The sequence below is a fragment of the Pituophis catenifer genome, unplaced genomic scaffold (genome assembly GCF_029215685.1).
Source record: "Pituophis catenifer annectens isolate HBS135680 unplaced genomic scaffold, rPitCat1.0.hap2 SCAF_4, whole genome shotgun sequence".
NCBI lineage: Eukaryota > Metazoa > Chordata > Lepidosauria > Squamata > Colubridae > Pituophis > Pituophis catenifer.
In genome coordinates, this window is record NW_027256884.1 from 63,285,589 (window position 1) to 63,301,540 (window position 15,952).

The following is a 15,952-nucleotide window of genomic DNA, read 5'->3' on the forward strand; positions in this document are numbered from 1 at the left end:
AACATTTTAGCCAGCTTTCTGGCTGAGGGTAATCCCGAGCAAGCAGTAAAGTGGGCTTGTTTAGAAGACAAACCGGCTACCATCCAAATGACTGTATTTCCCCCACTCTCTCACCCTGGTCATCACTTCTTTACCCTCCTAACTTCGGGAAGGAGATATAGATATAGAAGTATAGCCAGCCACACAAACAGACTGAAGAACAGTTTTTATCTGTGGGCTGTCAGACTCCTGAATGAGAAATAACATCATAACTATGTAGTATGATGGACTGCAAGGCCGGCGTAATGTGTAACATGTTCACACTGGTGCAATAGGACTGGGTGTTTTGTTAATATGATTTATTGGGTTAGGCATTTCCTGTCTTCACTGTGAGTTGTATTGTGTTGGGGGCGTGCACTGAGGGAGCTCAACCAATCTCATTGTACATATGTTGTGCACTTACAATAAAGATTTGAATTTGAATTTGAATTTGAAGTCCATAGCGATCTCCTCCCAGGATAAACTGGGGTTAGCCACTTGTTGGAGGTATCCAGGAGGTTTCCCTGGTCTCATCTTCATGGCGGTGCAGGTGGCACAACTTTTTAACATAGTCCTCCATATCATCTTTCATCTTCAGCCACCAGAACTGCCTTTGGACCAGGTGAAGGGTTTTTAGGAAGCCAAAATGCCCAGCAGTTGTGAATTGTGGCTGCGCTGTAAAACCTGCAGCCTCAAGCTGTTGAGGACATACAGTTTGGATCCCTTCCAAGCTAGCTCCTCTCTCATGGTTAAAATGTTTTTGTTTCCATTAAACCATTGGTTTCCATTAAACCATTGGGAGCGCAGCCTTTATCGCTGCTATCAGTTTTTCCTGTATGGGATTGGTTTGGTGTTTGGCTTTTCCTCTGGTGGTGACTTGCACTGCTTGTTGTGAGAAGGGGACGACTGTTGTGAGTGGGGGATGACTTCCACCCTCTGACTATTGAATTGTGATTTTCTTGATAATGCATCAGCTAGCAGATTCCCCCCTCCCCTCCCCGTGGGAAGTACTTTAGTTTGAAGTTAAACTGCCAGAAATACTGTGCCCAGCAGAATTGCTTGGGGGAGAATTTTTGATGGGTCTTTAGGGCTTAGAGGTTTTTGTGGTCAGTCCAGACCTCGAAAGGCACCTTGCTCCCTTCCAGGAAGTGCCTCCAGGAGAGGAGGGCCCGTGGACTATGTAGGCCTCCTTCTCCCAAATTGCCCACCTCCTCTTGGTGTCAGCGAGTTTTTTAGACGCATATGTGCAAGGCAAGAGCTGACCATGTGGGTCCTTCTGAAGGAGCAGAGCTGTAATCGCCATGTCACTGGTGTCGGCTTGGATTGTCTTTCAGGGTCGGGGTTCTGGAGAATTGGCTCCTTGGAAAAAAGCTGCTTTAGTTTTTCAAATGTCCTTTGGAAATCCAGTGACCGGACCAGTGGTTGCGTCAGGCGCAGTTTTGTAGGAGGGACCCATGTTTTTAATAGTTTCATTAAGGGCAGGGTTACTTCTGCAAATGCTGGAATGAATTGTCTATAGATGTTTGCAAACCCCAGGAAGCTTTGGAGTTGTTTGTGGGTGCATGGGGGTTGCCAATCTAGCACTGCTTTCATTTTCCCTGGGTCCATCTCAACTCCTTTGCTTAACACTCAGTAGCCCAGGTAGTCTAGGGAGGTCTTATGGAACTCACATTTAGAGAGTTTCGCATAGAGCTTTGCGGCTAGAAATTTTTTCAGTACTTGCCGCACTAACTTAATGTGCTCTTCCAGCGTTTCACTGAATATGAGAATGTCATTCAGGTAACCCAGAACCCCTTTATACAGGTGCTCATGCAGCACTTCATTAATTAGCTGCATGAAGACTGTGGGGGCTCCCTGGAGCCCAAACAGCATGACTTTAAATTGGAAGCTGCCCAGTGGGCAGTTGAATGCAGTTTTCCATTTGTCCCCTTCCCTAATCTGTGTCTGATAATAGGCTTCTCTTAGATCTAGTTTGGTGAACACTTTTCCCTTTCCCGGATGGCTTAGCATGTCTTTCATTAGGGGGAAGGGGTAGGTGTTCTACACACACACGGCATTAATTCTTCAAAAACCATCACAGAGTCTCATCCCCCCATCTTTTTTCTCCTTGAAACCCCTAGCTAAATTGGTGTCAATGTATTTTCTCAATTCAGCCATTTCTTTTGGGGTCATGGAGTACATCTTCGGCTTTGGCAACTTGGCTCCTGGCATGAACTGAATTGCGCAGTCTTTGGGGCCGTGAGAGGGGAGGAAGTTGCAATCCTGCTTGCTAAAGATGTCCACCAAATCTCGGTACTCCTTGGGCACCTGTGGGCAGCCAGGGAGCTCATTTGTGGTGGCTGCCACGTTTTCCAGTTGGCTGGGACTGCCAGAGTTTGTTGCCTTTTGGCGATTGTTTGGCTGGATAGGCGGAAGTGGGCCAATGCCTATTCTTAGCTTTCGGTACACATCTTCCCACGTGATGGTCAGGCCCCATTTGTCCAGCCATGCAAGACCCAGTATGATTGATTCAGACATTTTGGGGGCTACTACAAATCTAATGAGCTCCCAGTGGGAGTGGTGCCAGTGGTGAAATCCACTTACCTTCGCTACCGGTTCAGGAACAGGAGTGTGCAGGAGCACACACATACTATGTGCATGTGTGCCTCTTCTGTGCATGTGCAGAACCTTCTGCACATGCACAGAGGGTCAAAAATGGGTTGTAATGACTTCCAGGTCAGTGGGTGGAGCCTCCCACCACCAGTGCTACTGGTTTGCATGAGCTGGATTTCACCACTGGGTGGTGCCCCATCTCCAGTGTAACAAGTTCCATGACTAAATGGTGGGGGCTCCACCTATTAGCATTCCATCGACTTGCTCAAAGCGGATAGGGTGCATTAGGGGTCCCTAGTTGCTGGACTATGGGGAGGATGATCAGGCATCTGGTGCAGCCAGTGTCTATGACAGCCTCTACATCCCCTTGAACCCCAGTTTCTGGCACTACAATCTGGGTTTTTACTGTGAACCACTTACCATTGGATCCTCTTTGCCACTGCTCCCACTGGCAGAGCCCAGAGGGGTTTCCAAAGCTGGAGTTTCCTCGATCCTGGCTGGGAGGAGAGGAACCTCAGTGGCTTGTCAGGTGATTCTGCCCTTGTTTGGTGGCAGGGCACCTTGGGGTTCTCCTTACCCGGGATGCCAATGGGGTTCAGATTTGAGGGACTGGGGTGGGGGCCAGGCACTCAGATGCTCAGTGACCATGTTGGCTGCATTGGAAGCACTTGGTTATCCCTGGCGGTGCCTGTTGCAGCGCTTCAGACAGCTTTGCAGGGGCTCGGTGGCCCAGGGTCCTCTTGACTGGCTTTTTCAGGGTAGGCTTCCGATGTGGGTGGATCTCTAGGTCCATTGACATAGCTATATTGTACCAGTACTGTATAAGGTCTGGAACCCCTCTGATGCCACAAGCTTGCCGAAGGTCCTGGTTTAGGATCTCTTTGAAGGGCTGGATGAGAAGGTGTTCAGGCCAGTCTCTCAGTTTTCTGACCAACCTCCGGAACTCCCAGACAAAATCTTTTGGGAGTCGGTCCACTCACTTCAGGGCTTTGATTTGGGCTTCAGCCTCCTGCCTATGGGACATGTCTTCGAATTGGGCCCAGAACAGCTGTACAAATACATCAGCATCCTCTAGTTCTGGGGCTCATTCATCATGTAGCTGGGCTATCCAATCCACCGCATCCCCCTTATTCATACCATCAGCAATTGCTGATACAATGTCTTGATTGGTCTGATATTGGTCCCCATAACGGTCAATGTAGGACCAAATCCAATTGAGGAAGTAGACCAGCTTCCCTGGGGCCCCATTGAATGTCACTCTGAACCATGGGGGAGGAGCAGCTGGCTGCGCTGGTTGCGGGGCTGCTGGTGGTGGTGGGGGGCTGGGGCCAGGGCTAGCATCCACTGGTACTGCACCCAATGGCCTGGGTAGAAGAACCAGCCAGGGGGGAGGGGTTTGGTTGGCAAGAGGCAATCTGAGGACGAATTGGCAAGGGAGTGTGTTGTTTCTTGGCAGCCCCAATGCAATCCCAGCCTGGACTGCCCTAGCGGGCCTTGCTGCTGCACTGTGCCAACTCCTGCATGAGCTGTCATCCCAGTAGACCAGGCCCAATGGGGGAGGCTCAAGCTGAGAGTGAAACAAAGCTGATGCTCCACTCTGGGTGGTCATGGCTCCCAGGCCCGGGAAGGTGAACTTGGGTTGAGCCAAAACCCAGCCGGGTTGGCCAGGGGGAGGTGGTTGTGCAATGCTGCCCATGCTGAGTTGGTCAAACTGCACTGGAAAACCCGCTAGTGACTGGGTTCACAATGGTGGTGGGAGGGTCCACTCCCAGGAATCATTGGGCTCAGGAGGTTTCATCGTTCTCCATTTGAAGGCCTGCTCGTTCCTATCTGAGGTTCCTGCAGCGTTGCCCCAATCACCAATTCATGGGGTGGCATGGCCAGCTTCACCCCATAAGGAAGGATCTGGCTGAGTGACCTGCCAAGGCACCGGCTCCTTGGGCCAGATGCCCGATTGGCGCTCGGCCTCAGTGGCCTCTGCTGCCTAGTAGATGCTGCCGAGTAGATGGTGTTGAGGAGGATCTCTGAACTGGTCCTGGTGACTTCCTCTGTAATTGCGATCTTTTCCTCCATCTTCCCTGAGTCTTTATGCCACCTGGCTATCGGGTCGGTGCTCGGGGTTCAGGACCCCAGACAGCACCCTGCTAAGCAGGGAGCTGGTTTGAGGTTTTAATGGAGATTTGGGTTAATGTCAGGGTTCCAAGTAACACCTCCAACCAAGTAAGACTCCGAGGCTGGCAGTTCCTCAAAGATCCATTTTATTAGAGATGTCATATTGGCACATCTGGGAAAACCCAAATCTGAAAGCTTCCAGGTTTTCCCCATCCAAAGGAAAGTCAAAGTCCCTTCCCCTGCACCCACATGTCCATCACATGGTCCAATAAATCCACTGTCCCAACTGGAAATGCCTCCCAGTCACACCTCTCCAGGTGCAGGCTGAATGTCCTTGACTCTCAGAGAAAAGAATGTTGTTATGGCTAAATAGCTCCACCAACTCCATGCAACCCCCCTCCAACTTTCCCACAGCACCAAGTGTGGCAGCCCTGAAGATCCAGAGAAAAAGATGGCCTACAGGGCTGACATCAGGTTTCCCCAGATGTGCCAATATGACATGCCTAATAAATCCATACTTTGAGGAAGATGCCAGCTTTGGAGTTTTGATTCCATTGGGTGTGTTACTTGGAACCCTGACAAGAGCCTTGACACAAGAATCACACTAACTTCAAGAAGGCAGTTTAAAGCAGGAATTACAGGTAAAGTATAGAAATTTGGAAACTATGAGTTTTTTTATTTTACTTTTCTCAGTTTTTCTGCAGTCAGCACTTTGCTATGGGTTATTTTTATTTCTTTTTTGCTTCCTCATAATATTTCAAATTCTTGCTAATTGCTATTTGTCACTATAGATTTATGAGATTCTTTTTCTTGAATTATTTTTTTAAAGACAACTAATTTTGTATTTGAATCTTTAAAAAAAAGAAACTAGAATTGAAATTTTAATGTAAACTGGGAAAATAAAAATGTTAATGTGACTGGTATTGCTTTTGGTTGTTCTAGTTACTTTCAGAATATTCATAAACAGGTTTAGGGTACAGACCAGTGGTGGGTTGCTCCCGGTTCACACTGGTTTTTAAGAACCAGTAGTAAAAATTTGTAGTAGTTCGGAGAACTGGTAATAACATTGGCTGGCCATGCCCCCGAACCAGTCCCCAGCCTGGTCGCTGCTCGCTTACCCTGCCCACCTCATCAGAGGCTTTTTTTTTTACTTTTAAAAGCATTTTTTCTACAACCTCTTCAGCTGAAAAAATGCTTTTAAAAATTAAAAAAAAAAAGGCCTCTGATGATCGCGTGGCTCAGCTGGGATCATCAGAGGCTTCTGAAATGCCTTTAAAAGCCTCTGGCGATCCCAGCTGAATTGCCTGATCATCAGAGGTTTCTGAAAGCATTTTTTTCTGAAACCTCTTAAGGTTGTAGAAAAAATTCTTTTAAAAGTAAAAAAAAAAAAAAAAAAAAGGTGGCCATGCCCACCCAGTCTCATTACCCCCCCGCACCAAGCCATGCCCACAAAACAAGCCATGCCCACAGAACTTGTAGTAAAATTTTTTAGAACCCCCCCGGTACAGACCTCTAATTTTCAAGCCAAGGAAATTAAAATCAGATAGACAAAATATTTCTTAATGTTAGTGTTTATTGTCAGACTAGTTATTGTGCATTTATTCCTTATTTATTTATATTCCACCTTTATTATTTCTTTTTTATGTAGCAGGGGAGAGAAGGGAATAAAAGGAAGAGGTTTTGGCGGGAAGAGGAGGAGACAGAGGAAGTGCAAGAGGAAGAAAGAGGGGTTTTTTTTGGGGGGGAGGAAGCCAGAAGGTAAGAATAGGAAGGGATGTCTTGGGAAAAGGAGACCTGAGAGGATAGTAAAAGAGACTTAAGGAGGAAATGGAAAAGGAGGCCTGGGGAAAGGGAGAGGGAGGCTTCTCTGGAACAAGCCTGAGGGAGAGAAGGGGATAAGATAGGAGAGGCTTCTGTAGGGCAAGCAGAGGAATCCACGGAGGAGAGCCCAGCAGGCAATTCAAGAGAGAGAGAGGGGGAGAGAAGTGGCCAGAATCACAGCATGACAGCAGTTTTTTTCTGGGCTCTGGAAGTACGGCTGATATTTCAGCTGATTGGGGGTCTTAATTGACCTAAGCCATCTTGTAAGGATGGCAAACAAGAGAAGCACAAACATAGCATAAAACAAGGGGAGGCTTGGGATTCCCCAACTGGGAGTGGTACTATCAAGCTTCTTTCCTGGTTTGGGTAAAAGATTGGATAATACTGAAGAGGAAGCATATATTAAAAATTGAAGGGTATAATCTACAGCAGGGGTGGCATTTTTTCTCTGGCCAATCAAAGCAGGACAGCATAAATATTTTACAAATCACTATGTAAGGGGATGTCTGATTAAAGTATGGAATAAGATCAAAGGAATGATGTATAGTAAGATTCCATATTGGTTTGTGACCGTGGAAGTGACTATATACCCACCTCTATACAACTTGGATAAACCTGTGATATACAGGGAATTGTTGGACGGTGGGGGAAATCTTAGATCTAAAGCGGAATTACAAATATGGGGAATCAATTTGGACTGGTGGGCATATGCACAAATTCAAGCAAGATATCAAAAAGATAAAGCCAATGGGGGGGGGGTTTCACTTTACCACAAGAGTTTGATAAGGCCCTCCTGGAAGGTGATAAGAAATGTATCACTAAAGTAAATAACCTCCTCCTGTCCCGATTTGTAGCTGAGGAAATAGTTAAAGACTCGATGATAGCCTGGGGGAGGAATTTTGGATATTCATTAGATCTGGAAAAATGGCAACAAATATGGAATATAAATGCGAAAATGACAATGGCAGTGTCTTTCAAAGAAAATATATTTAAAATGTTATATAGATGGCATATACCACCAGCAAAAATTGCAAAGATGTTCCCTGGAACCTCAGCAGAATGTTGGAAATGTGGGTCAGCCAGGGGTACATTTTACCACCAATGGTGGACATGTCTACAAGCCCAAAACTATTGGAGTAAGATAAAAGTTTGGCTCATGGAGATTACAGGAGTCAGTTTTCAACTGAGGCCAGAGGTCTACTTGCTAGGAATAAACCCTGGGGGCATAAGGAAAGCAGACTGGTACCTTTTCATGCACATTACCACTGCGGCTAGAATTGCATATGTGCAACTTTGGAAAGGGAAGGAAGTACCATCGGATCAGATTATCAACAAAATTTTGTGGTGTACAGAATGTGATAGATTAACATATATACTTAAAGATAGACAAGAATCAATTTTCAATCAAAGCTGGGATAAATGGTACCAATGGATAGAAGTAAAAATGTCATGAGGTAGATGTTAGGGAAGCATGTAGCATAGATATGTAAATAGCAAGCTAAATATAAATAAGGGAATATTAGATATAAGAAGATTAACAAATGCAAGATGCAGTATGATGAACCAAATTGAAGCTGTAGTATGATGATATGTAATGTTATTTAGAAACTGTATTTATATGGGGGTTGAATCAACCTCAGTCATATGTATGTGATTGTGTTTCGTTATAGTCTTTATTCTGTTTTATGTTACTAATTTATAATAAAATTTTATTAAAAATAAGAGAGAAGCACAAACTGTATAACTCAGGGAATCCACAAATTTGCGGGTTGATCAGAGGACTTCTTGAACCAGATGTCTGAGAAAACGGCCATAGAGCCGCTAAGAAGCTGGTGCAGTCGCAACAGAGCAGTGAAATCGAGAGAAAGTGCATCATCTGGGTGAGAACTTGGCTTTACAGATACAAATTTTTCTTTTCATACCCATTTGGGTTGAATATAGAGTGGAAAAGTGGCTAAAGTAAGGAGGGAGAGCAGTATTTGCTGGTATTGAAGCGGCGAAAAAGTTAACGTCTAAAGGGGGGGATTTCCTTTTTTTTCTGAATGAATTTGACTGATTATTTGGAGAAAGATGGAATGATTATAAAGGAATTTAAAGTGAAGAGAAATGGATTAAAGAGTTGAAACTTGGAAATGTATACTTTGGTTATATTGCAGTGCCATCTAGTGGCAAAAAGAAAAGATTTTAAAAAGACTTTGAATTAATTATAAAGCTTAAATTTGACCTTGAACGTTAGTTGTACTGATAAGAAAACAGATGTTGAAAAGAAAAAGACTTACTGGAAAGGAATGATAAGATTGGAGTGCTGAGTTTGTTTTTCCTTTTTGAGCTTTTATTTTTCTTATTTTTCTGTTTGTTTTTTGAGCCTTTTGAAGTACAATGTTTTGTAATTGGTGTTTTGGAAAAAAAATTCTTTTCTTCTATTTTTTTTCCTTGTCTACTATTTGATGGTGGAACAAAGTCTGGATGAAAACCTTTCCTTTTGTCCCCTTTTTTTATCTTTTTTTTTTTTTTTTTTTCTCTGAGTGAGCGAAGAAAAATACTGCTGGTTTGTTTAAAATTTGGATTAAGGCAAGAAGAGCCTGAAGAAAGATAATGGATTAAAAAAAGTTTCTTTTTCATCTTCTGGAAATATATATATATATATATATATATATATATTCTTACTTTTTTCTTTCGTAGGTTTTATGTGTGTTTTTCTTTTAGCCAGGTTTCTCCTATGTAACCAAGATTTTTCTTTCTACAGCCCTAGCTTACTGATGATGGCTGGGAGTCCCTAACACGAGTAATGACACCAAACTCACACTCACAAGGGCCACACAAGATGTCACCACCACACATCCACACAGAAAGCAGACTCAAACCCACACCGATGATGAGGCACGACCACGGACCAGAAGCCAGACCACAGCTGCATCATTAGCCACTTTAAACCCCTCCAATCTATACATGAAGCAGACTGACACCCACCATGAAGATGTGGCATGAACACGAATGCGAAGCCAAACAACAGCAACGCAGCTCACCAGCTCAAATCCCCCTGCAACTCAGACTAACCCAAGCACAACCAAGCGCCCATCCAAACAGAACACACCCCCATCCAATCAGAGCACAGCCAACCCCCCATCCAATCAGAGCACAACCAAGCCCCCAACCAATCAGAACATATCTCCACCCAATCAGAACACAGCCAAGCTCCCACCCAATCAGTTCACACCCCCACTAGCAGTTAAAAGGAAGAAACAGCTGCAATCACACATTGCTCCTAGAAGCACAAAGCCGAAAACACCAGCCTGAAGATGACGAATGAGACATCGTCGAAACGTCACCAAGACACTTCCAATTTTACGAAGGAGAAAACCCAAATAACCAAAGACCTACGCATGTATGTATGTATGTATGTATGTATGTAAGTATTTCTCTTTAGCCAGGTTCTACCTACGTAAACCAAGATATTATGCAGCCCTAGTTCAGTGAAATCATAATTCACTAGTTTCTGGGCCTTTTTTTTTTTTCTTCTGGCAGCCAGCAGACCCTTTGCTGCCCATTGGGAGACTAAGATCTATTTCGGCCTTATAAGGCCTCATCAGTTAGCCACACCCTCATCTCATGTATCCTCCCTGTAAAGGTACAATATTTGTTTTTCTTTCTTTTTTGTAGGTTTTATGTGTATTTCTCTTTAGCCAGGTTCTACCTACGTAAACCAAGAAGGAGCAAGAGGAAAAAAATGTAAAAGAACAAAGAGACAAGAGCGACAAGATTGAAAGTTAGTAATAAGTAAAACATGGAAGAAGAAATAAAAGCAATATCAATAAATGTAAATGGGTTGAATTTGGTATCAAAAAGAAATAGAATTTTAAACAAATTAAATAAATTAAAGATGGACATTATGTGTTTATAAGAAGTACACATCAGAAAACAACTCATAAAATTATTAGAATGTTCAAAATTAGGAGTTTTATTTACTTCATTGACACAACAAAGTGGAGTAGCATTATATATAAAAGAAAACCTAGAGCCTAAATTAATATCTGAAGATGAAGAAGGGAGGATAGTGATGGTAGAAGCAAAATGAACTTTAAACAAATACTCTTAATAGCGTTATATGCTCCAAATGATAAACAGGAAGGATTTTATGGAAAGTTATACAAAAAAATATTAGAATTGGAATATGAAAATATATGCATAATGGGCGACTTTAATGCAATAACGGATGTTGATTTGGATTATAAAACAACAAAAATAAATAAGAAGCTCAGAAAAATACTTCTGAAGACTTTTTTCACAATGATAGAGGAATTACAAGATGTATGGAGAAATAGACATTTGAAAGAAAAACAAAATACCTTTTACTCAAATAGACACTTGTCATGGTCCAGGATAGACATGATATGGATGTCATCAGATCTAATAGACAATATACAAGAAATAAATATTGATTCAAATCTTTGGGCAGATCACAATCCAATTATAATAACATGGAAAGGACAAAAGAAAAAGTATAGATGGACTTTGAATCAAACAATTCTAAATGAAAAAGAATTTCAACAATTTATGGAAAAAGAATTGGAGTTTTTTTCCCCAAAATAAGCGAAAAGGAAGATATATCACTTCAGAATGTATGGGATACAATGAAAGCATAAATTAGAGGCCTGGCAATAATATATTTGGGAAAAAAGAATAAAAAGAAAAGACAAAAACAGAAGAAATTGGAAGAGGAATATAAGAGACTGGAGAAAGAATTACCAAAACCCCCCACAAAACGGAAAAAATAAAAAACAAATGGAATTGAAAAAACATGAAATAAATTTAATTGAACAAGAATTTTTGGTATGTAAATTAAGGTCAGCCAAACAGAATTTCTTTGAAAATGCAAATAAACCAGGTAGATGGATGGCATATAAAATGAAAAAAAGAGAAGAAATTAATTAATCAATTACAACATGAAGAAGGAAGTATATGTTATAGAAATGAAGAAAAGAAAAAAAATAATTCAAAATTATTATGAGAGACTATATAACCAAGAGATGATACCTGATGGAAAAATAAAACAATTTTTAGAGAAATCTGACCTACCTAAAATACCTGAACAATACAAGAAAGCCTTAGAGGAAAGAATATCAATGATGGAATTGACAGGAGCAATTAAAAAAAAAAAAAACGGGAAAACACCGGGTCCAGATGGATTACCAGCAGAACTATATAAATCATTTCAAGAGGTGTTAAGCAGTGGTGGGTTGCTTCCGGTTCGTACCAGTTCTCGAGAACCGGTAATAAAAATCTCTCATCATTCAGAGAACCGGTAGTAGTTGCTGGTTGGCCACGCCCCCGAACTGGTTCCCCGGCCGCCATGTTCATCACCGCCATGTTTTTTGCACATGCACATCCTATTGCCTTGCAAGTCCAATGGAATGTGAATGACCAAAGAACATGACAACAACAGCAGATGCTTTTTGGCAGCCTGCGGAGAAAGTGGCTGGCAAAAAAGCCTTTTCGGAGGCTTTCTGGCCAGCCACTTTCCAGCAGCGGCGGCTGGCTGGGGGCTGCCAAAAACTCGGGTTAGCTTGCCTTCCCGACTCTGGATCAGCTGCCGTGGAAGGTAAGCAGCTGAAAAAAGAAGTGGTGTTGGGGAGGAAGGTAAGCAAGCGGGCCTGGCCACGGGGACCACCAGGAAGGCAGGCAAGCATGTCGGGGCCGCTCAGCTAGCTAGCTCCCTTCCCCATGGCCCTACCATGCTTGCCTGCCTTCCAGCCCGGCCAGTGGGTGGGTGGGCGGCCCTTCAGGGAGACGGAGTCGCTGTGCTGGAGGTGAGAGGGGCAGGAGCAGCGGTGGTGCTGGGGGAGGGTGGCTGGATGTCTCTCTCTCTCTCTCTCTCTCTCTCTCTCTCTCTGTCACACACACACATGCCCTGCCCTGTTGTCTACACTGCCACTTCTTTTGCGTTGGCTTCTCGCCTCTCTTAAAGTTGATCGTGAAGAGCTGGAAGACGTTTCCTTAGATCTCCCCCAAGTCATTGTGCAATGTCAGAGATCTAAGGAAACGTCTTCCAGCTCTTCACGATCAACTTTAAGAAAGTGAGAAGCCAATGCAAAAGAAGCAGCAGTGGAGGTGACAGACACTGTGTGTGTGTGTGTGTGTGTGTGTATGTGTGCGTGTGTTTGTGTTTATCCCTTCGCAAGGACTTGGAGGCAGCCCCTCTGAAGGAAAGAGGAGGCAGCAAAGCGTGGCTGTCCCCTGGGAGAGGACCGCAGAAGGACAAACAAACACACACACACACACACACACACACAAACCCCTGTCGGCTCTGCTGCCGCTTCTTTTGCATTGGCTTCTCACCTCTCTTAAAGTTTATTTATTTATTTATTTTATTTAATATAATTTGTATGCCGCCCTATCTCCATAGGACTCAGGGTGACTCACAACAAGTAAAAACAAAGCCAATAAAAGACATAAAATACATAACTATACATACATAAAATACATAAATGTATAAATATATAGTTTAAACATATATTAAAACCCATTAAAATAATAAAAAAAAACCCTCAGTACAGGCTGGGTGATGTGAACAGCCATGTTTTTAATTCACAGGGGAAGGTGCGAAGGTCAGGAGCCAACCGAAGCCCCAGGGGGAGTTGATTCCAAAGAGTGGGCACTCCCACAGAGAAAGCTCTACCCCTGGGGGCCACCAGCTGACATTGTCTAGCCGACGGCACCCGGAGAAGGCCCTCCCTGTGAGAACGCACCGAGCAATGGGAAGCCGTTGCTGGCTGCAGATGGTCCGACAAGTATCCTGGGCCTAAGCCATGTAGGGCTTTATAGGTCATCACCAGCACCTTGAATCTCACCCAGAGGGCAACTGGTAACCAATGCAAGTTGCACAGGAGAGGTGTAACATGGGAGTATGGGGACCCTCCCATCACAACCCACATGGCCGCATTCTGCACCAGCTGAAGCCTCCGAGTGGTCCTCAAGGGGAGCCCCAGGTAGAGAGCATTACAGTAATCAAGACGGGAGGTGACTAGCGCCTGAGTAACTGTGCGTAGAGCATCTCGGTCCAAATAGGGGTGCAACTGACACACCAGATGAATCTGGGCATACGCCCCCCTGGTCACAGTTGTTATATGATCATCTAAACTCAACCGTGAATCCAGGAGGACACCCAAGTTGCGTGCCCTGTCTACGGGGGATAAAACTTCACCCCCTATAGCCAATGATGGAAACTCTCCTTCAGATCGAGATGCCGGTACCCACAGCCACTCAGTCTTGGCAGGGTTGAGCCGAAGCCTGTTCCTCCCCATCCAAACCCGTACCGCTTCTAGACACCGGGACATCACGTCGAGGGCATCACTGGGCTGGTTAGGGGTGGGTATAAAAAGCTGGGTATCATCAACGTACTGATGGTACCTCACCCCGAAACCATGGATGATCTCCCCCAGCAGTTTCATATAAATGTTGAACAGAAGGGGCGAGAGAACCGATCCCTGGGGCACCCCACAAGTGAGGGGCCTCATGGTCGATCTCTGCCCCCCTGCCAACACTGCTTGCATCCGACCCGAGAGGTAAGAGGAGAACCACTGTAAAACGGTGCCTCCCACACCCAACCCCTCGAGGTGCCGCAACAAGATACCATGGTTGATGGTATCAAAAGCTGCCGAAAGATCTAATAGGACCAGAACAGAGGAATGACCTCTGTCCTGAGCCCTCCAGAGATCATCCACCAGTGCAACCAATGCTGTCTCCATGCTGTATCCAGGCCTGAAACCCGATTGGTACAGATCGAGGTACTCCGCTTCATCCAGGGCCATTGGGAACTGATGTGCCACCACACTCTCAACAACCTTTGCAAGAAAGAGAAGGTTGGAGACTGGACAGAAATTACTCAAAACAGCTGGATCCAAGGCAGGTTTCTTGAGGAGGGGCCTCACCACCGCCTCCTTCAAGGCAGTAGGAAAGCTTCCCTCCTCCAAGGAAGCAGTTATCACCGCCTGGATCCAGCCGCGTGCTGAATAAACCAGCCAGGAGGAGCACGGGTCCAATACACATGTGGTCGCACTTAGCTTCCCCATGATCCTGTCCACTTTCTCTGGGTAACAGGATCGAACTCTTCCCAAAGAACAAGACCCACCACCTTCTCACCATCTGACTCTGTCCAGTCAGAGTCCAAGCTGTCCCAAATCTGAGCGATCTTGTCCAGCAGATGCTGGCTAAACTCTTCGACTCTCCCTTGCAAAGGGTCTTCCCTCACCCTCTGATTTAAGAGGGAACAGGACACCCTAAACAGGGTAGCTGGGCAATTCTCTGCAAACGCGATGTTATCGGAGAAATAGCGACGCTTCACCGTCGCCAGCTCCACCAGATAGGCCCATGTGAACGACCTTAGCTGTGATCGGTCAGATTCGGAACAACTGGCTCTCCAACAGCTCTCTAGGCCTCTCCTACATCGCTTCATCTCCCGGAGCTCCTCGGTAAACCAAGGAGCTAGCCGGGATCTGCGTCACGTCAGAGGCTGCAAAGGAACGACCCGGTCGAGGGCCCAAGCAGCGGCCCCATCCCAGGCATCCACCAGGGCCACAACTGGGGCGTGGGAGAAAGAGAGAAGCAACATCCCAAGCTCCGTCTGGAACCTCTCTGGGTCCATCAGGTGCCTGGGGCGGAACCAGGTGGTCGGTCCCGCCTCCCAGCAAGGAGGGGTGGCATACTGGAAGCCCAGCTGAAGGAGATAGTGATCGGTCCATGACAGGGGATGAATAGCAGATAATACCTCACCGAGCTCCACCTGCCACTGCTCCGAGACAAAAACAAGATCGGCCGTGTGGCCCCCCTCATGTGTCGGGCCCTGAATAATCTGAGTCAGGTCCATGGCTGCCATGGAAGCCATGAACTCCCGAGCCACCCCCGACGCCCCACCCAGGGACGGCAGATTGAAGTCCCCCAGCACAATAAGTCTGGGAAACTCCACCACCAGCCCCGATAGGGCATCGAGTAGCCCAGGCAGGGCTGTTGCTACGGAGCTGGGAGACAGGTACGCAATCAACAAGCCCAACTGCCCATGCGGGCCCCACTTCATAAGGAGGGTCTCACACCTGTCTATCTTAGGAGCAGTGACCTCCTGCGAACTAAGGGTCTCCCTAATAACATCCACCACCCCCTCCCCTGCCCTGGGCCCTTGGCTGGTGTAGCACCCAGAAACCTGGTGGGCAAAGTTCTGTCAGAGGGACACCTCCCTCCAGGCCCAACCAGGTTTCCGTGATGCAAGCCAGGTCTGTGTTTTCCTCCTCAATCAAATCCCGAATGAGGGGAGCTTTGTTGATCACAGACCTGACATTAAAATAGACCAACCTGAGTCCAGTGCCCCCCTCTCTCAAACCCCCAGATGGTTGGATGGAACCAAAAGGGTCGGAGCACG

General features: G+C 45.5%; 1 protein-coding gene across 9 annotated transcripts in view; it reads right to left on the bottom strand.

The window, feature by feature from the left end:
• DMD (dystrophin) overlaps nt 1-15,952 on the bottom strand; it is a 2,096,968-nt gene that overhangs the window by 563,117 nt on the left and 1,517,899 nt on the right. The gene's annotated exons all lie outside the window — the stretch shown is intronic.